Source organism: Oryzias melastigma, linkage group LG6, assembly GCF_002922805.2.
Source record: "Oryzias melastigma strain HK-1 linkage group LG6, ASM292280v2, whole genome shotgun sequence".
Lineage (NCBI taxonomy): Eukaryota > Metazoa > Chordata > Actinopteri > Beloniformes > Adrianichthyidae > Oryzias > Oryzias melastigma.
The window spans coordinates 11,956,395-11,982,481 of NC_050517.1; the positions used below are offsets into that span (position 1 = coordinate 11,956,395).

The 26,087-nt window shown below is 36.8% G+C and overlaps 2 long non-coding RNA genes across 3 annotated transcripts in view; one reads left to right on the forward strand and one right to left on the reverse strand.

The window, feature by feature from the left end:
* Positions 1–1,909: 1,909 nt before the first annotated feature.
* On the reverse strand, positions 1,910–26,087 carry LOC112152442. The gene is made up of 3 exons (XR_002920305.2): positions 26,019–26,087; positions 10,634–10,797; positions 1,910–3,041 (listed from the first exon to the last, which is right to left on the reverse strand). It is a non-coding gene; the product is annotated as an uncharacterized LOC112152442 (long non-coding RNA).
* The window catches only part of LOC112152440, a 46,637-nt gene continuing 44,408 nt past the window's right edge, over positions 23,859–26,087 (forward strand). The window contains exon 1 of one of the 2 annotated variants that reach the window (XR_002920301.2): positions 23,859–24,512. This is a non-coding gene — a long non-coding RNA (uncharacterized LOC112152440). The remainder of the gene's footprint in view (positions 24,513–26,087) is intronic. The other variant, XR_002920304.2, reaches the window with a different exon arrangement.

Sequence of the window (26,087 nt, forward strand, 5' to 3'; positions counted from 1 at the left end):
ATGTTAATTCCTCACAATAAACAACCTCAAACCCGGAATTGGATCTATCACTGATTTTAAAATCTGTGCTCTGGGCACCAGCCACAAAAATGGGTGGGTCCCCACATTGTGAGGACACAAATGGTAAATGGCGTATACTTGTATAGCGCTTTCTACCCTCCTTCGAGGGCCCAAAGCGCTGGACAGTCACAGACCCATTCACCCATTCACACACTGGTGGTGACTCCGCTGCCGATCACTGGTGCCAACCTCCCACCAGAGGCAATTTGGAGTTCAGTGTCTTGCCCGAGGACATTTCGACACATGGGCGGGCAAGGCGGGAGTCTAACCCGCTCGCTTACGATCAGGAGTCGACCGCCCTACCGCTGCACCATGGCCGCCCTCCACAAAGTGAGGAACAGCCCCTTCCAGGAAAAAACCTTCACTGCCAGTATCGCGGCCAGGCTTACACTCATGCACCCTCTCTCTCTATGGAGCTAACACGAATCAACAAAATCCCAAGTGGGGTGGGGCGTCTGACAGTAGCAGATGTTTTATTCCCAGCGACCATCAGAAACCAGTGTCAATGTCAGACGGGACACAATTGGAAGATATACATTATGTACATCCATCTTTGCAAAAGTTCAGAAGTTGTTTGTTTTTCGTTGGGGAAAAACAGACACGCTGCCAAGGCCGGATCTTGGCTGATGTCATGAAATGGGCGGAGCAAAAGGTGGTGACTCAGAGATTGAGTTGTTTTACTTCAAAGTAGGAAAATAACTTAAAAAAAAGGAAAAGAACTCATAAAAATAGCAAAAAAATTTGTTCGTTAGTGTCCCAATGGTTGTCTCCTTATCTAATGGAAATAGTTTACACTGAAAGGCTTAAGGAAAACTTGATATAGGTCTTTAAAATGTAACTATTTGGGCATGTTTTAGCAAGAAAAACTGAGCCTAGACTGACTCTACTTAAACAATATTTTCATCATAAAAACACCTGAACTGACAAAAATTTTGTTGTTCTTAGCATATTCTTATGGCATTTTTATATGATGGAGAAGATATATAATGAAACTTTTTTGAAGAGTTTATTCAAATCCTTGTGAATCAGCAAAAAATGTCACTGGAATAAGCTTGTAGCTGTGATAATGAATTTTACTACGGCAAGCTACTGCTTCTCTCCATTCTGATGTATCCACTTGTAGACAAATAGATCTGTGTATGTCTTTGTTTTTCCTCAACTGAGCTGATATCTGGATCAAAATTGCACTGCTAATGTTTGGTTGATGTTGTGAGGGGCTGTAAGCTAGTGGAAGAGAGTGTAAACAGATGGATGATGGGAAATGGGGATGAGCTTTCTCCACACAACTTGAAGGTGAATTTATATTAAACTACTACTGCTCTGCAGAAATGATGTCCTAAAAAACAACATATTTTTTCAATTTTGGCTAAAAACATAATTAAAAGTAGGGGTGTGCCAAGTATCAATATTGTGATATATTGTGACATTTAGTTCTGCGATTGACATTCAATGGGTTCTCACCAAATATTGATCTTTTATTTTTATTTGAGGAGGCTGTAAAACATCACATTTGTCATCCTTTGGTGAGACGTTCCTTTGGAGGTAGATAGGGGGCACTTGTTGGGAGACTGGCTGTCGCGGGCACCAATGTGTCTGGCAACTACCTATTTAACTTTTGTTCTGTTGTTTACAACAATTTTGCACTAAGTAGTGGCATTGCTGTTCATATTTACTATTGTTAACACTGAATTTACTGATGATTTAAATTCAACTGGTGTCAATGCTTGTCAAAGACAGTGTTACTGTTTTTAGTTATGTTGCACAAAAGTGTCTATTATATGCTTTGTATAATTTTTTCCACAAAACAAGACACAAGTTGTATATTATGATTGTTCAAACTAAAAAATGTGGACATTTTTTCCTAAAAATATATGTTCATCTATATATTGTGAGTTATTAGAGATGATTTTTACCAATTATTGCAGTATTGTGATATCAATATCGTGAACCATGTATCGCATATCGTGTATCGCATCATATCGTGATTCCCAGCCCTAATTAAAAGACCACTGGGAATGCTTTTTAAATAGTTGAACAAATGTTCGGAGTGGGACTTTAAGACAATAGGACACACTTTACACCTGCCTTGTGTCTCGAGGTCTTGAGCCTCAGAGTTCCGCCTCAGCTAGGCTTGAAGTGTCCCATCTCCTCCTGGCATCCTCAAAGAGGACCTGGCACTGGAGCGCTTGTCAAACACAGGTTTTCTTTGTTGTGTCAGCTGCACGCTGAACCTTGCGGGGGCCTCGCGTACACAAAGGAATGTTTGGATATCCATTACAGCGCTGCACAAACTGCTTGTTTGTCTTTTTTACTCAGTCACCTGACACATAAAAAATGGGTCTTATAAAGCAGGAGGGGACAGTGAGAAGATCACACACACACCAAAATATGTTGAAAACACACAGTCATTACTCTTAAAAGATAGTTTACTCGAATTCATCGTAAGCTACTCCCAAAATCCCTCACAATTTACGTCCAGGACCCACTCTCATGTCGCTCTTGGCCTCCACTTAACCCCACACTTTTCTTCCTGTGTGTTGGTGTCTGCAGAAGTCCACTTTGTTGTGTCTGAGCAGTGAAGCATCGCCGTGAGCAATGGCTTCCTGTGAAACCTGACTGCTCTTTCAACTCCCAGGAGCTGGGCTGCCGGCGGTCGCCCTCAACTTTCCTCTTTGGCACGCGGAGGAAGAAGATGTTTCCGCGGAGACAGAAGAGTGACAGGCGGGGTTGCCAAAGCCATAGCTGCCTGTCGACAGCCTCAGCTGAGCTGCAGCGGGCGGAGGAGAGGTCTGTTTGATGGCAGGGGGTGCTGGGTATTTTCAGACTACTCTTCATCCTCTTGTATCTTCTAAGTTCCTGATCGGAGTCCTTTGCTTGAAGTTGCCATCAAGCAGGCTACAAAGCGACAGCAATGACCTCAGCCTCCACAAACGTGACAATGGCATTTTCAGTCGGAGCGTAAACCTCGCCACAAACTAAAGCTGCAAAGACATGAAAGACGCGCCATTAGTTTTTATTTTATGGCGATGCAACACATTTTACTGCATGCTTTCACTTTTTAAACAAAATGTGGGAACAATAGCCTCACAAAATCTATGATTTTTTTTTTCTTGCAAATGACTCCACAATTCGGTTTTAAAATACTTAACAACAGCTTAGTTTAGTTGTAAATTCTCATGATTTTTCCACGTCAAAGCACTTCTTCTTTTCTCCTCTTTATGGCTTAAGCCGTCACAGATGACTCAAAGAAAACACGGCAACATTATTCTTCCGCTCCCGAAATAATGTGCTCCTGAGTATTTATTTTATTCCTCACCAAATTTATTTGTTCTTGGTCAAATCAGGCACCTCCAAATCTCCTGGAGCCAATATGACACCCGGGAGAGAGGAAATCTTTTCCACTGACCGGCGGTTTGCAGAGGTTATAATCTTGCTCCTCCAAGACAGAATTCCCGTTAAGCACGGGAAAGTCGTCTGCCACCAGTTACTGGAATATGGCGAAGAATTTACAAAATAAAAGCTGTTCAGCTGGAACACATGGAAATGAAGGTCACACAAGGATAGCAGCTATGAAATGTGCAGTTTTTAGATCAGTTATTAAGGCATATATATATATATATATATATATATATATATATATATATATATATATATATATATATATATATATATATATATACCATATATATATATGTATGCCATATATATATTATAGAGATATATATGTCATATATATATATATACCGCTTTTTTGTCCTTCAGAATCTGCTGGAATTAATTGATCGTGTTAACAGTTAAAAAGTTACAGTATGTTAAAGATTTTGTGTTTCAGCGTCACCAGCGACACTTCAAGTATTAAAAGGTTAACCAAATTTGACAGATGTGTCAGTTCTTGATGAGGTGTTTCACGCTGTCAAACTTAAACCTATACTTTTATATCACTTTTAATCCATTTTCTAAATCTGCTGAGGGTCACAAGGTTGCTGGAGCTTATCTTAGCTACTGTTGGGGTACACCCTACAGATCGCCAGTCCATCATGGTGCTAGTGTCACACACTTACAGTACATGGACACCTAAGGAAATTTAGAAACAAAAATCAACTTATGAAGCATGCTTTTGGACTGTGAAAGGAAAAAACTAATGCATGCATAAGGAGAACATGCGCGGAAGGGACCCAGCTGGGATTCAAACCAGGATCCTCTTCATGTGAGGCTAGAGTGCTTTTATATTTCTAATTTTATTTTTTTGTAGAAGTTTTAGAAAACAGGCTTTTACTTTTGACTTGAATGCACAGGGGGAATAGTATAACTTGTCTTTACGTGTGTAATCTTTAGTCCATGTCATGCAAATTGTCTCTGCTCTGTGAACTTGATGAGGCGCCAGTGACCAATGGCTGAAAAAACAACAAGAAACAGGTGACTGAGTCTTCCCAGTAGATGGAGACAAAGTTTGCAGCATAAAATCTCATATCTGTCATTTACAAATGAATGTTTTCTGGTCAAAATATAGTTTGTTTTTGTTGGTTCGTAAAAAAAATATAATAAAACATGTGTAGATGTTATATGAATTTCATATCGGTGCCAGTATATGCAAAAAAGTTTGAAATTCTGCATAAAAACAAAGTAAGTAATACAAGATTGTCTTTAGAAGGAGGCTCTTTTGTGCTTTGGGGTGTTTTGATTAACCAGCTGCAGGCAATAGTTGTGAGACTGCCCCCTTGTGGGCACATCTGTCCACAAGGGGGAGACATTGAACACACAACCAGGCATCACAGGGAGGGAAGAGCTTCCCTCTGGCAGCCCCACCAGCAGTGTTCAGTGTTCAGCCAGTGATACAGTGTTGAGCACCCCACCCCACAAGACCCCTCGCCATCTTAACTGCAGCCAAGTTTGCAGAGGTAACTCCCGACTCAAATGTGTCATAGTGATGAAGGAAGTTTTAACCCTTCATCGTTTTTATATTTGATAAACACATTTCTTAGACCCCGATCTCATTAACATGATCCAACACGTCCTTAAAAATCCACTGACAATAACTTTGTCCATGTTTTCTGTCCTGTAGTCCACTATCACTCCACTAGGGGCAGTAAAAGAGCTTTTCCTGCTCATTTCAAAATGGCTGCCTCCGTGAAATCTCAAATACATTTTTGCCGGGAAAAAGTTTAGTTGATTTTCAAAACCGTATCTTGAGAACAACTCATTTAATGTTAATAATTTTTTTTAAATAACCACTCGCTGTATTGACGAATTGCAAACATGTGTTGATAATTTTGTCTTTATTATAAAGTTACACCATGTTAAAAATGTGTGGATCAAATTTGAGACAGTATAACAAGGTGCTTTTTTCCCAAGCACTCACTTCAACATTTTTACATCATAAACTAACATTTTAAAAATACAAGTTATTCAATGTATCATTGCTCAATGTTCCTTAAATGAAATACAAATCTATCTTTCCATTGTGCAGCAGCAAAAGACTGGAATGACCTTCAAAAAGTACAAGCACCTATGTATCAATCTCAGCTTTTAAAAACCTTTGAATTAATACATTGACTGAATCCTGCATATATTTGTGTATTTGGAATTTAGTTAATATTTAATTATTGTGCTAGCCTTTCTGGCAAAATTAGAGTTTTTTTCCCCAGTTTTTTTATGCTAATTTATGCTTTAGCTAATATTTTAGCTTCATGCTAGCTGTTCTGGCCGATTTAGACTGTATTATATTTTTTAGGTTAATTTGGAGTTTTGCTAATATTTAAGCATTAATCTAGCTGTTTTAGCTAATTTAGACTGTTTTATTTTTTTTTAGCTAATTTTGAGTTTTAGCTAGTATTTTAGAATTATGCTAATTGTTTTAGCAAAATAAGACATTTTACTGGTGTTTTTAGGATTATTTGGAATTTTGCTAATATTTTAGCATCATGCTAGCTGTTTTAGCTAGTTTAGACTATGTTCTATTTTTGGGGGTTAGCTTATATTTTAACAATATGGTAACCTTTTTTACAAAATTGTCATTTTTCCTGTTTTTAGGCTAATTTGGCATTTAGCTAATATTCTAGCAAGCTTTGGCTTCAGCGTTTTCAGCTATCAGCTACAGCATTTTTAGCTAGCTATCAATTTCAGCATCTTGAGCTATCTTTACTTGCATCTTCAGCAGCCACATTCCGCTTATTCACACTAGCTTTATCGCAGGTAATGCCATATATTTAGTCTACCTTGTATTTCTCCACTTCCCAGGTTGTTATTGTAAATAAGAACATGTTTTAAACAGCTTAATTGCTAAATAAAGGTTTAAAAATTGTTGATACCATCTATATATCATAAAAAAATGATTAAGCGTGAAAAAATGTTTTGAATTTCATCAAAGGGTGCAGTGTGCTTTATAATGAGAACAGGGAGTCTCAATTCTAGCCAATGGTTACATTTGCTCAATGATTAGTCCCTATTTTCTGATTTTTTTAGCCCAAACAGTCCACAAGTCAAATTAAAACTGATGGAAAAATCACTGAACGTATATAAATATCTATAACAAAGATCATTTTGAGGAAGTTTACCAGTCATTTTCCTCATCACTTGTTTTTTTGTTTTTGTTCTTCTCCTTTCCGGTCTCATCCATTCATCTTGTCAGGAGAAATGCACCTTTCTCTCCTTTTTTTCCCCTCCACTTTATTAATCACCATGAAGTAAAGTTGAGACGTCTACCAGCTGGCTAATGGAGGCCTGATCTCTGCTTGCACGCCACTGCACACATGAATATCATTAATAACTTCATTAGCACTTCCTGACTGCAGCCAACACTACAGTGGATTGGATTGCCAACTGCAATGTGTGTGTGTGTGTTAGGGTTTTTGTTTTACTCCTGATTGCATTCCACTTTCTCCATGCAGAAGACATCTCCTCCAATTGCAGCTTTGCACTTTGACTGAAACTGTGTCTGCCACAGACACCTCTCCCTCCCAGTCCCACCAGGCGTATCGCTGCACAGACTCAGCTCCCCCTTTAACACTCCGAAGAGCCTGATCAAACAGACGTTGTCCGCACTTCCATAAGTCCAAACGCATTAACGGGGTCCGAGTTAGCTCACAGCCCAAAGCAGCTGAGTATCTCTTGAACGCTACTCATCTATTTGACTGCACAGTCTGTGGAAGATCTTGCCCAGAATTCATCGTCAAACCTGCCTCCTCTCATAACCTGACATTTGAAATCTGGAAAGAATTTGGGTACACACACACACAAGCATTTCTCTAGCTGAATAATCATCACACGTGCACTCGAGGATATGATTATTCCCATTTGGGGGAACGTCATTCACGCCCATGATTGCATGGAATAAAGATTTTAAACTTTGCAGAACGGTGCACTTCATCTCTGCATTTTAAAAGCTTCACCACACGTTTCAAACTTCGGCCAAAAGGACTTTTAAGAAAAGCTGCCCTAGTTTTTTCACTTTCCGTTCCTTTTCTGTGCTTAGAAACAAAAGTTCAAGGAAATCCATTTAGAGTTTTTATAAACAAATATTGACTTTGTTGTTGTTGCAGACAACAGCCCTTTAACTTCTTTTGACTGTATAACTGTATAACCAAATTAATGTTTTTGTCATGCAAAGGTAAAGTAACAGGAGATGCCAGACTTTTTAATGTCTCAAACACCTTTAGTAAACCATTAATAGACTTTTCTTTTAATGTACTACAAATTATAACAAGTCCATAATCCATTTTGATAAAATATAAAGACAATTGTTTTGTTCAAACTAGATTTTATTTTGAAATTATGATATTAATAGTCAAAATAAAGAAAACTGATGGTGTTTTTTGTTTTACTTGACAATGCCAGTCATCATTTTATCTATGTTTTTAGTGCTCTTTATTTATTTTCCATTCATTTTATCGACATGATGCGATTGGACATGAGTAAAAAGGCCTTTATCTTCACCATTGTCGCCTAATTCATAAAATTTAATCAAATTTGTAATAGATCTAGATGAACACTATTCAAATATGTAGTTGTAGAATTAAATAAGATTTTTTTTTCTTTAACCATCCTGGTATATTTCTTCTTTACCCAATTTTTTTTCTTTACACAGAAGGAGGGTCTAAGGACAGAGATAACCAGTTTGTTTAGTCTGTTTAGTTTAGCAATCAGCTATTTTTTCATATTTTCAGACCGGCTTTCTGCCTTTGGTTTGAAGCCCAATAAGACAATATTATTAATATTGTGATATTGGGCTATATACTTAAAATTGAATTGAATTTTTGTAATTATTTTTTTGTAATTAATATCATGAAATGTTGTTTATCTTTTTTTTCCATTAAAGCATTCTAAACATAATGAGAAAATTGCCTTTTCTTTTCAAAATATCAAATTTTCTAACTTTTACAAAGGTTCATATAACTTCCTTTCAAGATAAAAGACACCCTGTGTTACATAGGATCGTCTCAATGCAGCAAATGTAGAAGTTGGCAGTGTAGTGTCAGCTTGGATTTAAATTAAATAAAAGTGTATTTTTAGCCTTTGTGGTGGATCTCAACCAGAAATATGTAAATCTACCAAAATAAAATTAAATCAGAGCTAATAAAGTGGCCCTTCTTGTGTTTTTGAGCCATAAGGTGCATCTAAAGTTCTTGAATTTGTTCTAATATAGAAACTCTTCCTTATAATCCAGTGTGCCTTAACTGTGGTTGTGCTCACTGACCTCCAATTGATTTTTAGTGGTATGCAGCATTCAAAACTCTGTCAAAAAGATTTTGTTGGACTTGTGATGCGTAATGTCCTTCAACTGTTTGTGAATGAATTAAAAAGTTTGTATTAGTTGACTTACTTACTTTACAGTTATTTTTCAAAATGAAAAACTTGGTTTTTTCCAGAGAGGAGGGGGTAGACACAGGCTGCAGACCCCTGCTAAGAAGAACTGATTCTCATTTGATGTTCCTGGTCAATCAAAATGATATTTTCAATCTGGTTTCTTGGTTTAAGGGTTTGATTTCTTAGACCTGAATTAACCCTTAAAAACCTGAGGGGTCATCTGCGACGCTTAAACACAAAATCTTTTCTCCTTCAGAATCTGTTGGAATTACATTGATCATGTTAATGGTTTAAAAGTTATAGAAAATCAAAGAACATAAACACTGGAGCTCTGTTGTTGCCAGAGATCCACCAGCCAATGCCACCTCCAACCACAAGAGGGAGCTATCGCCAGAGTATTGACTGTTTCCACTGCCTTCTCACTACATCTCCCAGCATGCACCACCTCCCTTTGCAAGTCTTCACCAGCTGTCTCCAATCATTCATCATTCATCCAGCATATATTCTGCTCTCTAACCTCTGTTCAGTGCGAAGTCTTGTTAAGCTGTGCTTACAATCTGAGCGCTCGGCCAAGCCTATTTCTATGTGTTTTTTGACCCCTGCTTTTTTACTTTTGCCCGGTTTGACATCTCTCTTCTGCCTGCTCCTTGACTGTTTATCTCGACATTAAATACCTGTTTGCACATGGATCCAACATTTCAGTCTCTTCATCATAGCTGTTAAAGGGTTAAAATAAGCAAGTTTTTTATTTTATTTCTGAGATAAATTCCCAAAAAACAAATAGATCATAGATTTTTGTTTAAAAAAATCATCTCTTCACACCGTATTTCACTAATTTGCAATATAATGTAGGGATCCACTTAATTTAGTACCACCTTAAAAGAAAATAACACTTCTTCTTTTGTAGAATTGGAGATGAAGTCAGGCATGAAGGGGTTAAGATTCTGCTCTCCCCCTCCGAAGAAAAAAAAAAAAAGAAACGATACTTTAAGAATCTGCAACAAGTTTTCTCTGCCTGTGCAATCAGTCTTCTCTGTGTCTGGCCCAATTTGCAGAGAGTAACAGAGCCGGGACCCCAGAGCTTTAAGGCGCTCGACTCACATTCTCTCTGCATGTTTCACGTCGAATGCACAAGCTGCTCCATAATCATACGGGTCAGATAGGAGTTAAGTGAGTAAAATTCACATGCGTGCCAATTTACACTCAACTGCTTCCCGTGGATCATGTTTAGTTATTATCACCTGGTTACAAAATACTCCAGTTCATCATTAGAGATTCCTTTTGGTGTTTTTTCACAGAACAAAACCAAAGACAGATGTTTTAGAAATAAGGCTTTTTTTTTTTTTACTGACCTTAAAAGCCACTATTGTCTTGTATTTTTTCAATATGATTATTTCTATTCTCTTCTATTCTGGCTGCATCACACTGGGTGACAGCTTCCTTTGTCTGTGGTGATACCGTCACGAATCGACACTAGGAGGCCCAGTGTGCTGATTAAGTTTTCCTGAATAGGAAGGAAAAAAGAAAGTGACGCAGGGAGCGACCAAACTTTCTCCACGCAGCAGCTGAACTACATTCAGCAAAGCTCTGATCAAGATCGTGAGCAGTTTAGATGTCAGAATGACTGGAAAAAGGATGCCATATATCATCCGACTGCGATGGGTTTACAGTGAAGTGCATGATAAGTGCTGCTGTAAATAGTTTCCTGCATCCTGTTTGCTTTTCCACACACATATGTTGCACTTTTATAGTCCCGTTCGAGATCCCTGACCTTGACAAAAGCATTCCTCCACAAAGGAAAAGCCGGCTTTCTTCTTGCACGAGGACAATGTCTGCTTGTCATCTGCGAGGGTTGCAGGGGAGGGGAGCAGATTATGGTTCTGTGTGTTGACCAGTTTTGATTGCTTCATGATGAAAGTAGATCCAGGTCACTTACTGTAAGAAAAATATCCTCCTGTTAGTAATTTGCAATAACATTACTGCTGTCCGCACAGAATTTTAAAATAAAAATGTTATCTTTTAGTTATGAACAGGGGCGGACTTACCATTAGACAAAGGGAGGGCACTTGCCTGGGGGGCCCAAGACTTTGGGGGCCCCAAGCTGAACATTAAAAAAAAAGGCTGATTTTATTTGTATGTATTAATGTGCAACCAGCACAAAAAGTTAAGGAAATTCATGTTGGCCACACGTACTACGTGGTGCCAAGATGAACATTGCTGCATTGTCACATGTATTTTAAGTGCCTCCAATGCTGGATTTTGTTGGCTGCAAATATTCAAAATTAAACTTAAAATTAAAGTCCAATTAGCTGTCACACACCTAGGTGTGTGAAATGTGTTTTCCCCATTTGATCCATCCCCTTAGGTTAATATTTCAGACAAATCTAAATTCTAAATGGCGGTCATTTGTAAAGATGGCAGCCATACACTCATTTTTTTCAAACTTTATTTACAAACAACATAGTGAATGTCTCCGGGGGAACTGGAATGTGTAAAAATTGCAGAAAAAAATGGCAAAATGCGACCTGTTAACACTCAGGCAGATAACAACAAATGAAGACAATCCACGCATGGAAGAACCCGGAAAGTATCTGAAGGTTCAAAGAAGTTATTTCTCATTCGCTTCTCTGAGCTGCACGCAAATGCACGAACTGCAGCGAATGCGAGCGCTCTAAATGTTCCTACTGTATTTTGAAATTTGAATCTGCAGCCAACTGGTTTTGATTTTGCACAGGCCAGGGTGAACAAGTTCATGAAGTCTCATGACCGAAAATAGAGGGCCCATCTGAATGTGTTATCATCGCCTGCTGCATGTCTTGTTAAGGCACGTCTGCGTGTCTGTTTAAACCTATCCATGTTCCCCCTGAGGGGGAAAAAAAACAAACACACAAAAAAGAAAATAACCAACACAGATATAGAAAACATCTGGCAGCATCTATTCAGTCGTGTCCTTAAATGCGGGTCACAGGTGAACTCCGGGGAGGGACGAGCTTTCCTCGTGTGACAGCTTCCAGTTGAGTGTGAGAAGACACCTTCATCATAAAAACAGGGTAAAGTGTCAGACTTGAAGCACCGTGGGACACATCCGTGAGCGCTGACCTCAGGTGACCTAACGCACATTAAACCAGCTCCACAACTGAGTGTTTTGCCTGTAAAAATGATCCAGAGATGGTGTCAGTTGTTGAAATTAAAAGGTACTAAATGTATTTTTACGTACATAAACTGTCACTGTACAGAACGCACACAATCTTTTACTTGAGTACTTTTGAAAGAGATTACAAATATTTTAGCTAACTTAAAGACCCACTCTGATAAAAAGAGAGTTTTGGGTATTTTTGAAATGTTCTTATGGCCTTTCTCTGATGATAGAGGACATTTATAAAGAAAGAAAATAGCTTAAAATTGCAGTTTGGAGTGTTTCTTGATTCAAAGTATTATGAATCAGGAACAGAGAGAAAATGCCATTGGAAAAAGCTTGTAAAGGTGACATGTAGAAGCTACTACTTTTTTTGGTCCCGTCCACAACTCAGAGGTAAATTTCTAATAAACTCCTGCTGCTCTGCAGAAACCATATTCTAAAAAGTTTTTTGATTTTGGCCAAAAATGTCATTATCATTATTAAAGGTTCTCTGGAAAAGCTTTTAGAATAGACCAAAAGATGATCAGAGTGTGACTTTAAGAAGATCACAACCTTCACTCAGGATTTTGTACTATCTAATGTTCCACAGAAATTAGATTTTTAAAGAATTATCCTGAAAGATTTTTAAGCAGGATATAAAAATGTTCAGTGGAATCAAACTCTTAGAGTTAAGAGTTGAAATGTACAGAAATATAGACCCAAGCATCTGCTTTCAGTGAATGTCTGAACAATATTGATGATGATTTGTTTGTATTTTGCATGATTTGTTCTTCTTGTTCAGTGAATTGTAACTTTTATTTAGCATTATTGTTATTTTTCTAAAAATGTTTCAAAAGATTATCTTGTATGAACAAAGGTTTATTAATAATAATATTATTTGTTTTGTTGCATTGCCCAAATTCATGTTTTTTATTCTAAAATGTTCATATTTTAAGTGTTTCTGTCCAATCAACCTTAAATGACACCAGCAAGAAAAACTACATCAAGTTTAACACATTTTGAGAATAATCCTGTAGAGCCCACTATATCAAATCATTGACAGAAAATGATTTTTTTTTTTCAATTAAGATTTTTTTCATTTCTTTCATGAAATCCACAAAAAAATCTATTTTTTTAAATTAAAATGATTACTTTTTCGTAAGTTTTATTTCACAACAATGTATCAAAAATATTGATATGAGTGTTCGGGTAAAAAGCACCTTATTTACCCACTGTCTCCAATATGATCCACACGTTTGTAGCATGGTGTAAATGTATTATAAAGGATTAGTAGTCATTTAAAAAGTTGAATGAGTTATCCTCAAAATAAAGTCTCAAAAATTAGCCAAACGTTTTCCTGCCAAAAGTGTTTTTGAGATTTCATGGAGGCAGCCATTTTGAAATGAGCAGGAAAAGCCATTCTACTGCCCCTAGTGGAATGAGGATGAACTACAGGGAAGAAAACACAAACAAATGTATATACAATGGGCTCTTAAGGAAAGTTTATGCTAATGAGCTAGAGGTCTAAGTTATAATTATAACTGCATAATAATTACCAAAAATAAGAAAAACAGATACTTCTTTTCAGTTTCGAGTTGACATACTTGCATAGTGCTGTCATGTATTCTTAAGGTGTTCATTAATGCAGGCAAAAAAGCAAAAAAATGTCACATATTGTACTGTATCAGTTCATTCCAAATGGCAGTGAGATTATCCACTGAGGAACCAAGAGAGGGCAAAAAGGTTTGCCTCAAACTCCCACAGTGGACTAAAGAATGACTGTACGCCTGGTTTCAGGCACCAAACCTGCACGCTTCATCTCACTTTACTGCTCTCCAGACATATCAATGGCGTCAGAGGAGATCCCTTCCAGCGACAGCTCAAATCGTGTAAAAGTACTTGTTAGGCTAGACCCCTGAAAGTGTGACATTTCTCTACAGCATATTTCATAAATTATCATATTCACCTCCACATGCAACCCCCTAAAACCACATCTGCATGATTAAGAAGATAATTATTAAAATAGAAATGTTCTGAGAACTTCTTCAAGGTTTTGTCAGATGTTGTAGGTGTGTCACCCAAGGCAGGAATTGATGTTCATTTCAGATATTCTGCTGTAAATATGTCTCAAATTTAGTGCAGGGATTGTATCTTATCTGGCAACATATGGTGAATTGGAAATCCCCTGCCTCGATGACAGAGTGACCCTAAACGGGACTAGGAAGCTGCATTGATGGACGCTTTGACCAGCTCAAGGTGCTGCACTCAAACTCTGTCAGTGCTAAGGTATTGGGTTTCATGAAGTCACTGACGTGAGCTTTCAAAAACATCTTTCAGTCAAAGTAATTAACTGGTTTCCTCTTTTGTAACTTGAGACAAACTGTAAATGAAGCAGGACTTGAACAGAGTGCTGTAAACCATGCCTGTTATGAGGCCTCCTCACAGAAAGTCAGTTAACAGCTGCAAAAGTACATGCAATCTTAGTCCAGGATTCACATTTTTCTGGTGCTGTGTCATTCATTTGCTTTTATTCCTTATAGTGATAGCTGCTGTTAGCTATCCCAACCAAAATATTTTTCCAAGTTAGATCAGGTGACGTCAAGTTTGTCAAGATATGACTATAGAAATAAGGTCATGGAGGCTATAGAGCTTTAAAGGAATTCTAGAACAAGACTTACAACATTGACCCCAATGTGCTCATGTTGATATGATGGACAACAAATGAAGGACATTTTATTCAGATACTATAAAAAGGAGTAGAGACAGGTAAAAAAAAAAAAAAAGGTTATTTTTCGTTATTAGTCAGAAAAGGCATTATAAAGTAAGCAGTTCAGCTTTTTGTTTTTTACTTAAAGCACGTGTCAAAGTCAAGGCCCATTGGCCGGATCCGGCCCTCCGAGTAATTCTATCCGACCCTCCAGATAATTTTATTATGTTATGGCTCGGCATTATCTTGCGCTTATTTGTAACCTGTATAATTTTGATAAAACATATTTTTTGGAGACTAAAATATTATTTAAGGTTCAAGTTGATTTATTCTGAAATAATATTCCTGCCTTTATATTATTTATAACTATTTTTGAAAAGTAACGATTTTAAAGTTTTAAAAATTGGCATTCTGCTAGCTTTGTGGACTATTTTGGGATTTACTAAGATTTTTTAGGACATTTTTGAGTTTGGCTAATATTTTATATACATCCTAGCTGTATTAGCTAATTTAGGCTTTTCTTTTTAAGTTTTTTTAGACCGTTTAGCTGAAGAATGTTTCAGCTGCATGCTAGCTGTTTTGGCTAATTGCTCATTTTCAGATTATTATTCAGTAGAAAATTTTAGATTACATACTCCACTCACTACAGGCTTACTTTTCATTGTCCAGAGTTCAGAGTGATCTCAGAGATTACCTGTCCACTGCATACATGTAAATGTGCTGGGCAGTGTTAAAACAGCATGAATAAACACAGAGCATCCATATGGTTTGACAATAAACTCTTCTCTTCACCATCCCAAACATTTCAAAAGTCCTCCAGCGAAACTTTGGCAACATGCTGATTAAAGGAAGAAAAACCAGTTTAACCTTTGAAAGTATTTAACATTTCCTCAAAGCGGTTTTCAAAGAATCACTCACTTGTATTTAGAAAACCACAGAATGGTATTTCAATGAAGTATTGTATGTGAAGGGTTAAAATAATTCCTTGAACTTAATTGTGTCTAACTTCCAAGTATGCACTGCCTCAGTGCATTTACTTCACTTCCGTTAGGACTATAAGTTCTCACAGCAGATTGTGTACAATTCATAAAAAACTTGAGATATTTTTCATAGAACATCGAATGATATTGATGATTTAAGTTATAGCTGTAGATAAAAACAGACATCAAGAGTTCATCCTTTCATCCATATAGTGATGGCGGCTGCGTAATGACAGTGCTGTTACTATCACAGAAACTGCATTTAAGCTTGACTTGAATCTCCTCTTCATATTTTTTAAAATAAAATCATAAGTAATTTTAAACTCAACAAAATAACCTTAAGAATTCTAGCTTGAACTGGAAGAGCCAATTCTTATAGAGTAACTGAATGTTAGTCTATAAAGATGACCTATTAAGGATTTTGTAATGCTTTTGTGTTTGTGTTTGTGTTTTTTGGTTTTCTGGCCTGTAATTCATCATCATTCCACTAGAGGCAGTAGAAGGGCTTTTCCTGTTCATTTCAAAATGGCTGCTTCCATTAAATCTCATTAACACTTTTGGCAGGAAAAGTTTCCCGCAAAAACTCATCTACTATTACTCATTTGTTTAAAATTGCTATTTGCTGTATTGAAAGACTGTATAATTTGTCGTTAATTATCTCTTTATAAAACAGTTATAAATGTTGAAAAAAAATCTGTGGATTAAATTTGAAGTGCTTTTTATCTGAATAATCGTGTCAATATTTTTGGATCTTGAACTAATATGTTGTGAGCAAAACTTGCAAATCACCTAAAACATAATAATTGATACTATCTATATCTCATAAACAAATTATATATATATATATATATGGATTTCACCATAGGGTTTAAAAACATCCATCCATCCATCCATCTTCTTGGCCGCTCCTTCCCTTTCGGGGTCGCGGGGTGCCGGAGCCTATCCCGGCTACTGATGGGCGAAGGCGGGGTACACCCTAGACAGGTCGCCAGTCTGTCACAGGGCCTCAATCACACACACATTCACTCCTAGGGACAATTTTAGAGTCACCAATTAACCTATGAAGCATGTTTTTGGACAGTGGGAGGAAGCCGGAGTCCCCGGTGAAAACCCACGCATGCACGGGGAGAACATGCAAACTCCACACAGAAAGGTCCCAGCCGGGATTCGAACTGGGGCCTTCTCGCTGTGAGGCAAGAGCGCTAACCACTGCGCCACCGTGCAGCCCGTGTAAAAACATCTTTCCAAAAAAAATGATTGTCTGTCAGTTGTAAATGTAGTGGGCTTTACCGGGTTAAATAACAGATAAAAACAAATAACATCAAAGTGAAACTACATGAGCTAAAAGGCTAGACGGAACCGTCAAAGGAGCTGGTTGGGTTTTCGGGTGCACAACGGACACAACTGGGGCGGTGACAGATGAGTCTGACATCTATCATGGATGACCCCTCCCACCCTCTGCATCACACTATGGAGTCTTGAGAAACTTCTATAGCACAACACTGTTAAATCCATGGAGGAGAAAGGTAAACTTTTATTGTTCATTCCTGTCCAACAGCAACAAGACTCTTTAACACATTGCAGTCACACATTGACGTCATAGCAAAGATATCCTCATTTTTTTGCCCATTTTAAAAACGTTTTATATTGTTTCTTTTTTGGTCCTGCGGATGTTGTCATTTGTCATTGTTAGTATTTTTTACGGTACTTCTACTGTCACACTGACCTTGGCAATGCGGATTTAAGCAATCACTATCAACAAACTCTCTATGTGAACACATTTGGACTTCCTCGTTCAAAATCCTCGCTTTCAAACGTCGCAACACAAGTTTCTACAACCAGTTTCAAGCACTGCATTCAAAACATGCAGCCACTGAAAGCGCGTTGCCAGTTAAACCCGGTTGAACTTCAACCAATCAGGGATTCGGATTTGGTAGTGGTGTATGACTAGTGTCCCTTTTAATTCACGGACGTGCCAGTCGTTTGAACATTGATCATGGAGGAGAAAAATAAGAATTACAGAAAACGTTTCACTTGAGGACACCTCATTTACGGTTGTGGTTCAAATCCTTCCCAGAAGATAATCCTTCATCAACTGCTGTCTGGACTCAGAGTGAGGGCTTCATTTCGTGAAGGGGCTCCCCCCGTTGAGTTGCAGAAACTGAGAGGCAGCATCTTTAATTACTTGCCCCACTTGCAGCACTCAGAAACTTGGGGCTTACAAAAGAGGATGGCTGTGTGAGTTTTTCCAGTCTTGGGGGTAGGTGAGGACATGTCAACCCCCCTAAAAGTGAGGAAAACGTGAACAGTGTGATTTTATTTAAAGGCTTTGAAGCTTTGCCTCAGTTAATGTTTTCTCCCAGACTTTTTGTACGTCCCAAATCCAGACACACTGAGTCGTTCTCAAGTCAGACAATGACAAGGTGAAGCCCACATGGAGAATCCTACTGAGAATTTAATACATTTGTCTCAAAAAAGTGGTAGTTTAGACTTTGAAAGTCAACAGAGTAGAAGGGGGAGTACAACCATGAGTGTTAGATCTTGTGCCAGTTTTTGGTTTACAGTCTTGTTAGATTTCATGCAGTGTTTTAGGGGATGTATCGCTTATGACGTTGGTGGTCTGAGTGCAGAAAAACACCATGTTAAAGTCATTATCTTTAGATCACTCTTTAATGCATAGTTTGTTAAAATGTTTTCTAAATCCGAAGAACTCTGCCTCAAACAAATTTGAAGCAGAACTGTCTTCCAGGAATCCCAGAGAATAGCCTCTTTGTGCAAAAGCAGTCGATTCAAAGGCAGGAGGGTGAACTTCTGCAAAACACTCTGTTTACAAATGAGCATGGCTTAGTGTGCACAGAGCCTCCAGACAGTCTGAGGTCAAGGAGCATTCAAGCAAAACATCTCAGCAGAATCCCAGGCGACCTTAACGCTCATGCTACTTATGGATGATGGCAAACTATTGATTTTGAGGCAAAGCAACAAAGCATGTAAGTCATAATGCTTCGTCTAAATATCAAGTGCTTTTCCATTTGCAAACATGATGTGTCTGAACTCCTGATCATGCATCAGAAGGGACCTGGTTTTAGATAGACAGTTTGAAAATGCAACCAGAGTTTATCCTTCAATCCATTGACTTTATCCACTTATTCTTGTCCAGGGTTACAGGGATGCTTTTGCTACTGTTGAGCAAACCGGGGTTTATTTCTAAAAGAGAAGGTGGTGGAATAGCAAGTGATGACAATGTTCCTTGAAATAAACTTCACATTTGATGTGAGTTGCGTTTAAATTCATTTAAATGTGTCTTAGTGGGTTTCAGATGTGTTTCAGAGCTGTAACGTTGGCATCTGTATATGAAGGTTATCCTTCAGTCTGATTTGTTTCACCATCAGTACATAATGTCAGACCTAACAAACAAGTTTTAATCCTGTTTTCATGTTGATTGTTTCTGAGAAAGTGAAAACAAAAGCATTTCTTTTACTGAGTCAAAATGGTTTACTCTGTTGTACTGTGTACATATATGTGGCAATAAAAAAAGATGTTAAGACTACTAAAAGTTAAACTTCTGAATCTATATTTCATCCTTGACTTGAAATTTTGAATCTAGATTTAGTACACGACTTGACTTTGCGAGCTTAGACTTGATTGACTCTTGATCTTAGACTTGATACTTGAAATTATCACTCTAATCTAGAGACTATACTTGCCTTTAATTTGTACTCTAATTGAAACTTGACCTTTGACTAGACTTGATACCTGATTTAAACTTGTGACTCTAGTCTTGGTACATGAATTGACTTTGCGAGCTTAGACTTGATTGACTCTTGATTTTAGACTTGATACTTGAAATTATCACTCTAGTCTAGACTCTGTACTTGCCTTTAATTTGTACTCTAATTGAAACTTGACCTTTGACTAGACTTGATACTTGATTTGAACTTGTGACTCTAGTCTTGGTACATGAATTGACTTTGTGAGCCTAGACCTGACTGACTCTTGATCTTAGACTTGATACTTGAAATTGTCACTCTAGACTTTACTCGCCTTTAATTTGTACTCTAGAATTGACATTTGACCTATGACTAGACTTGATACTTGGTTTGAACTTGTGACACTAAACTTGGTATAGGAATTGACTTTGTGAGTCTAGACTTCATTAACTTGTGATCCTAGACTTAATACTTGAGCTTGTCAATCTAGAGTAGATGCTTGACTTGAACTTGTGACTCTAGTCTTGGTACATAAATTGACTTTGTGAGTCTAGACTTGATTGACACTTAATCCTAGACTTGATACTTGAACTTGTCACTTTAGACTCTATACTTGCCTTTAACTTGTGACTCTCGAATTGACACTTGACCTGTGACTAGACTTGATACTTAACATAAACTTGTGACTCTCGAATTGACACTTGACCTGTGACTAGACTTGATACTTAACATGAACTTGTGACTCTAATCTTGGTATAGGAATTGACTTTGTGAGTCTAGACTTGATTGACTTGTGATCCTAGACTTGTCACTTGTCCTGTGACTCCAGACTCCATAATTGACTTGAACTTGTGAATCAATCAAGAGTTTGATTTGATTTTGCTTACGAGCCACTAGAAACTTAAAATCATATTTCTGCCTCTGATTTTCATCACCTGAAGTGAAAACAAATGATGTTTTCAGACTCTCCGGCATCTCTCTACTCTGATACTTGATTTGGAACTTGATACCTGATTTAAGTTTGTGAATCTAGACTTGATATTTGACTTGAACTTGTTAGAACTTGTGATTCTAGACTTGGTACTTTTCTTGAACTTGTGAGTCCAGACTTGACGCTTGACTTGAATTTTTGAATCTAGACCGGGGTCTGCAACCTTTAACGCTAAAAGAGCCATTTATTCTAGTTTCTTACAGACTAGAGCCACAAAGTCTCATGTAATCATTTAAAAACGCACAATATTTATGATTTTTTTTGGCAATGAAACATGTAATTATAAATGTAGCTTCTAAATATTTCAATAATTGAATTACAAAGTGTCTATATGTTGGTATATATAACATTTTTTTTATTTCCTTTCAAAATAAAACCCACCCTGTTTCTAAAAAGGTCCTCACGCTGCAGCAGATTTAGTTGAATTAAAAACACAGGACAGTCATTTTAAACTTCAATTGTTTAAAACTTTAACCACCTTAGTGTAATTTACCAAAATAAAAAACTTTTAGACTTTTATTTGACTAACTATAAATTAAAAACACAAATTTAAAGAACATTTCTACAGAGATTCTGACAGTAATTTTTTGCTTAGTTGTTTTACATGTTAAAAATCCAAACAGATATGACAAAACTTAAATAACTCATCTAGTATTTGATCAAACGTTAGCATTTTTCATTAAGGCTAAAGAGCCACAATAATCGATATAAGAGCCACAGGTTGCAGACCCCTGATCTAGACCTAATGGTTTCTCAAGCTTGTGACTCCAGACAATAACCTTGACATGTTCTCCTGACTTATTAAATTCATTTGGTAACGTCTTTGCCAGTAAGCCACTCATACAACTGCATTTTTCAATGAAGCAAATATATAAAGTATTATTCGTTTTTGATATATTTAAAAACAAAATAAAGGCAAACAATGTACAAGAAAATGCAGTTTTAGTAAGGGTAAGAAATGTAAAAAAAACACATTTCTATTGTTATTTTTACTGCACTGTTTATTTATTTAGCCATGTGAACATTAAATATTAATAAATCTAAAAAATGTGATGCTTTCAGAATTTGTCAGTGAAGTTTGTTGAGTGGAACCTGGAAGCATCTCTCGTGTTAAATGTCTTTTTGCTCCCCTTGGGGAAATGGGCCCAATAATGCAGCATGAACGGAGCATCTCATGTTCAAAAAACAAACCGGGATGTCCGCTGACGACACAAACAAGCACAAAACACAGAAGCAGTGTGTTGATGCAGTGACAAACATGTGACTCACTGATGACAGGAGAAAGAGCGAAAGCTTCTGGGTAAACAGAAAGTTAAAGGTAGTCTTTCGATTTGATGAGAAAAAAATTGCAGTAGAGCTCAAGTTCGCCAACATCTGCTCCTTAGAGCAACATATGCTTTAACCACATGATGCAATAAAGATTAATTGCTCTTTAAGATTTGGATTTAATCTTTAAACCTTATATTGGCTTTATTTAATGATATCTGTCAAATAATAACTAAAAAAGCAGACAGACACAGTGATTCATACTTGAAAATTAAATGTCATTAACAGTTACTTTGACCTCATAAGTGAAGCATTAGTACAGAAAATAATGGCAGTAACAGTAAAAACAGTAAGAAATCCTTGACATTTTATGTCATTTCCTCCGGGACAAGCTCTTAGTGTCTAACTCTCACACTGAACACGCAGCTCTGTGAACTCCATAACCTCACCAAGTAATCCATGCTCTCTTACTTGCAGTGATTTTGTCACATGAGCCGCAGAGCCTGAAAGCCGCGCACACGCAATCTGGAGAGGACACGTCAGGAATGACACTCACACTCATGCAAGGCTGATCTCATTACCCTTGTCTCCATGCAGCATGGGGTCAACAGGGCTGTGCCACTGTGCTGCTGCACGGGGAGTCAAAACAGGCAGTAACGAAAGTCACATCTGCGTGTAAAAGTTTTAGTTAAATTGAGCTGTCAAAGTGTCCAGCTTACTGTCTGTGATTTTTTTCTTTAAAGCTGTTTTAAATGCTACAAAATGTTAATAAGACTAAAATCAAAATGCAATTGTCCTTTTATTGTTGTTGTTTTTTGATTTTCTATTTAATATTTCAAGGATTCTTTAGAAATACCACATTAATCTAACAAAACACACACATTGTGAGGCTTTAAAGTTACAATTCAAAATGAAAAAAATTTAATGAAATTAAAAAAAAAATCTATATTTTATTTTAAAATAAAACTGCAAAATAAAAAAAGGTTTTATTTAAAAAAATACTTTTAATCTTCAGTTTCAGTAAGTAGTAATCCACAACTATTAAAACTAGAAAAGTTGCACTACCTGTGATAATGCTAATGTGAATGCTTTTTGCTGAAAGTAGTTGCTGAAGATGCTGAAGCTTTTTGCTGAAAATGGTGACGCAATTTACTTTAATTGCTAAAGGGATTTGCTGAAAATGCTAACTATTAATATTAAAGTTTGACTGGAAAGACTGGAAATGTTGTTAAAGAAATATGAAAGTGTCGAAGCTTACCTAAATTTCTGAAAAATTTGTAGTAAATTCAAAAAAAATCCATAATACATGCCAATTTTGCAAAAATATTTAGTATGTTGCTTAAATATGAGCTAAACTCCAAATTAGCCCAAAAAACCTTATTAGATGCCAAATTAGCCAAAAAGCTAGCATGTTACTTAAATAGCTACAAGCTAAACTCCAAAATAGCCTAAAATTCTTCAGTAAACAAAATTATTCAAAAATGTTAGCAAACTCTAAATTAGCTTTAAAAGCCCAGTAGATAGCAAATTAGTCAGAAACAATAGCATGTTGCCAAAATATTAGCTAAACTCTAAACTTAAAAAACACCACAGCCGATACCAAGTTAGATAAAAAAAAACTGCCTAAAATTCCTTAGTGTACTAAAGTATACAAAAAGGTTAGTCTGTTGCTAAAATATTAGGTAAAGTATAAATTGGACTTAAAAAAAACCCAGTAAATAAAAAAATTAGCCAAAAACGTTAGCATATTGCTAAAATATTAGCTAAACTCCAAATTATCATAAAAAACCCCAGCAGATGCCAAATTAGACAAAAAGTTAGCACAGTGCTTAATTACTAGCTCAACTTCAAACTGCCTAAAATTCACTAGTAAACTAAAGTATACAAAAACGTTAGCATGTTGCTAAAATATTAGCTAAACTCCAAAATAGCATAAAAACCCAGTATATGCCAAGTTATCCAAATGAGCTAGCATAATGCTAATATAACAGCACAATGACATTTCTTAAAAATTACTATAAGAGAGGAAAACAGAATATAATTAAATAAAAATATTACATTTGAAGATTTTCTAATAGATTTTATATGAGGAATATTTTGCTCAATATTTCAAAAACTATAAAGTTTATAAGTACTAAAAGTACAAGCAGTAATGTCCTGAACAAGATGGCTGTTTTTATACCAAAATTGCTGAAAGTATGACGGAGTTTTTACTTGCCAAAAACATACAAAAAGGAGCAGGAGAATCACTGTTGTGTGAATTATTTGAATCATTTCCTTTGGTGGATTTCCACATGATGAAATATTTTAATGTGTTTCGTTAATTCCAAAGGGTGTGGCTCCACCGTCTGTGAGAGCACTGGAGTCTTTCACCCAAGATCGTGGGTGGTATGTATCACTCTCATCAAACATTTCATCTCTGGTCCAGCAAACCTCTGTTATCTATCTGCAGCCTTCGTGCGCACCCGCACCCGAACCACCCACAGGAACCAGGGGAAATGTTTGTTTCCTCGCTAACCTGACTGATCCAAACCCCCTTGTAAGCTGTGATAATAAGTTGCAGTCCAGCCTTGACGCGCGGCGGAGTGAGTCAGCCATGTGGAGATACTGAGCGCAGCGAATGGAAGGGATAAGAAGCTTTCTGCGCATGGGGAAGAGTGCAATTCTGCCCTCACTCTCTCTACACACAAAACGCGACGGATTCCAACTATTTTGGACTTTCGTCTATGTCTAAATCTACAGAAAACCTTTAAAAACTAAATTATTTCTACAAACTTTTCTACCACATTCGTGGTTATTAAAAAATCTGCGCCTTTTTTCCCACTGTGGAGGCTGCCTGTTGCGCTTTGGAGACGCCAGGAGCGGATGCTGCGTTCCGTCGGTGAGTCCTCCAACTTTTCTTTGTTTTTACGCGCGCCTGGTACGCACAGAGGAAGTCTAAAACTTCTCTCAAGGGTTGTCCCACTAAAAAAACACCACAATTTATTCAAAACTTTTCAAAATAAAACTTAAAATTATTGTCAGCTGGACTTATTCTTGTTTATCAGCAATTTTCTGATTTGTATTTTTTTACTATTATTTTTCTATTTGAATTCTTTCCTCTTAAGCGGAGTGTTAACAGCAAGGTCTTCATGTTTGAGGTCACAGCCTATTGTTAGTGTGTCATGGAGTCAAGTTCATGGTCAGAGGAAGAGGAAACAGCATAAATAATGGCACTAGAGTGGCAGCCTGGACAATAAAACACAAAAAGATTGTTCACAAATTCCATAACTTTTTTGTATTTTAACTATAGTAAGCAAAAAGGTAATAAAACAGAGTAAAACGTATTTGGTGATGTAAAAGGAGCAGGTTTTATAGTTGATTAGATATATTTTAGGTAAATGTCCTAAATAAAAATTATTTTAAATTTCTAAAATTAAAGTTTCTCAAAATCCAGGATAGATACAACGGTATCATGCTAAAAGTTCTGGGTCTGATTATTTTCCGGAATTTAACATCCCAAAATCTTGATACGAATCGCTTCCTTTGTGTAAAAACAGTTCTCCGGTTTCTGCATCAGAAAGAATAAACCTCAACTTGAGTCATGATGCTTAAAAAGGAACAACACAGATCCTTCTGTGTGATTACTGACCTCATTCTTCAGACACACTCTAGATGTGTCTCTCATTGTGCGTCTTCAGCTCAAGTTTTCATTTGAAAACTCAGTTTGTAAAATAATTTAGGCGTCACAAATTTTTTTTTATGAATTATTAGGCTTTAGAGTCTGAAATTTTTCAAAATAAAAGCATGAAAATGGATGAGTGGGAGTTAAAAAATATGAAAATATTTGAATAAAATAAATGATTTATTTTAAATAACATCTGCTGCCAATTAAAAAAAATGTCTTATTGACACAGCTGATGGTGCATTAGAGCTCCTGTAAGGATAATTTAAAAGTCTTGATTTATTTTCTATTACCTAATGTCTGTTTGTGGCATTGTTACGGCTGTGGCCGTATTTGGTTTTGTTTTGATTTATTTCTGTCCGAGTGGGACTTCTGTGTGTTTTTGGATCTTTGTGTGTCTGTCTGTCTTTTGGAGGCATTATTTTGCAAACCTTTCTGCATAAAGAACAAATATATGTCTTTAATTTTGTGATACCGTTTACTGAATAGATTATCCTAATGTTCATTCTACATTTGCGTTCGTTTTTAAAAGAAAAAGTGTGTTTTTTATGGAGGTGATGGTTAAAATAATGTTTGAAACTCTTGTTGTCACCTGAGGAACAGGTGAAAAGTGTCATGCTAAAAAGTGAGTGCATGCAAACATCTTGTAGTTACAAGATGCAGCTGGAAAATAAAAATTTCCCCTTTTTTTCTCAAATTAAATACCTTTCTATTAGAGTTTACCTTTCAGATTAAGAGCGTTGTATGTGCCGATTCCACGGCGAGCAGGAATCCTCAGCAATGGCAGTGTGG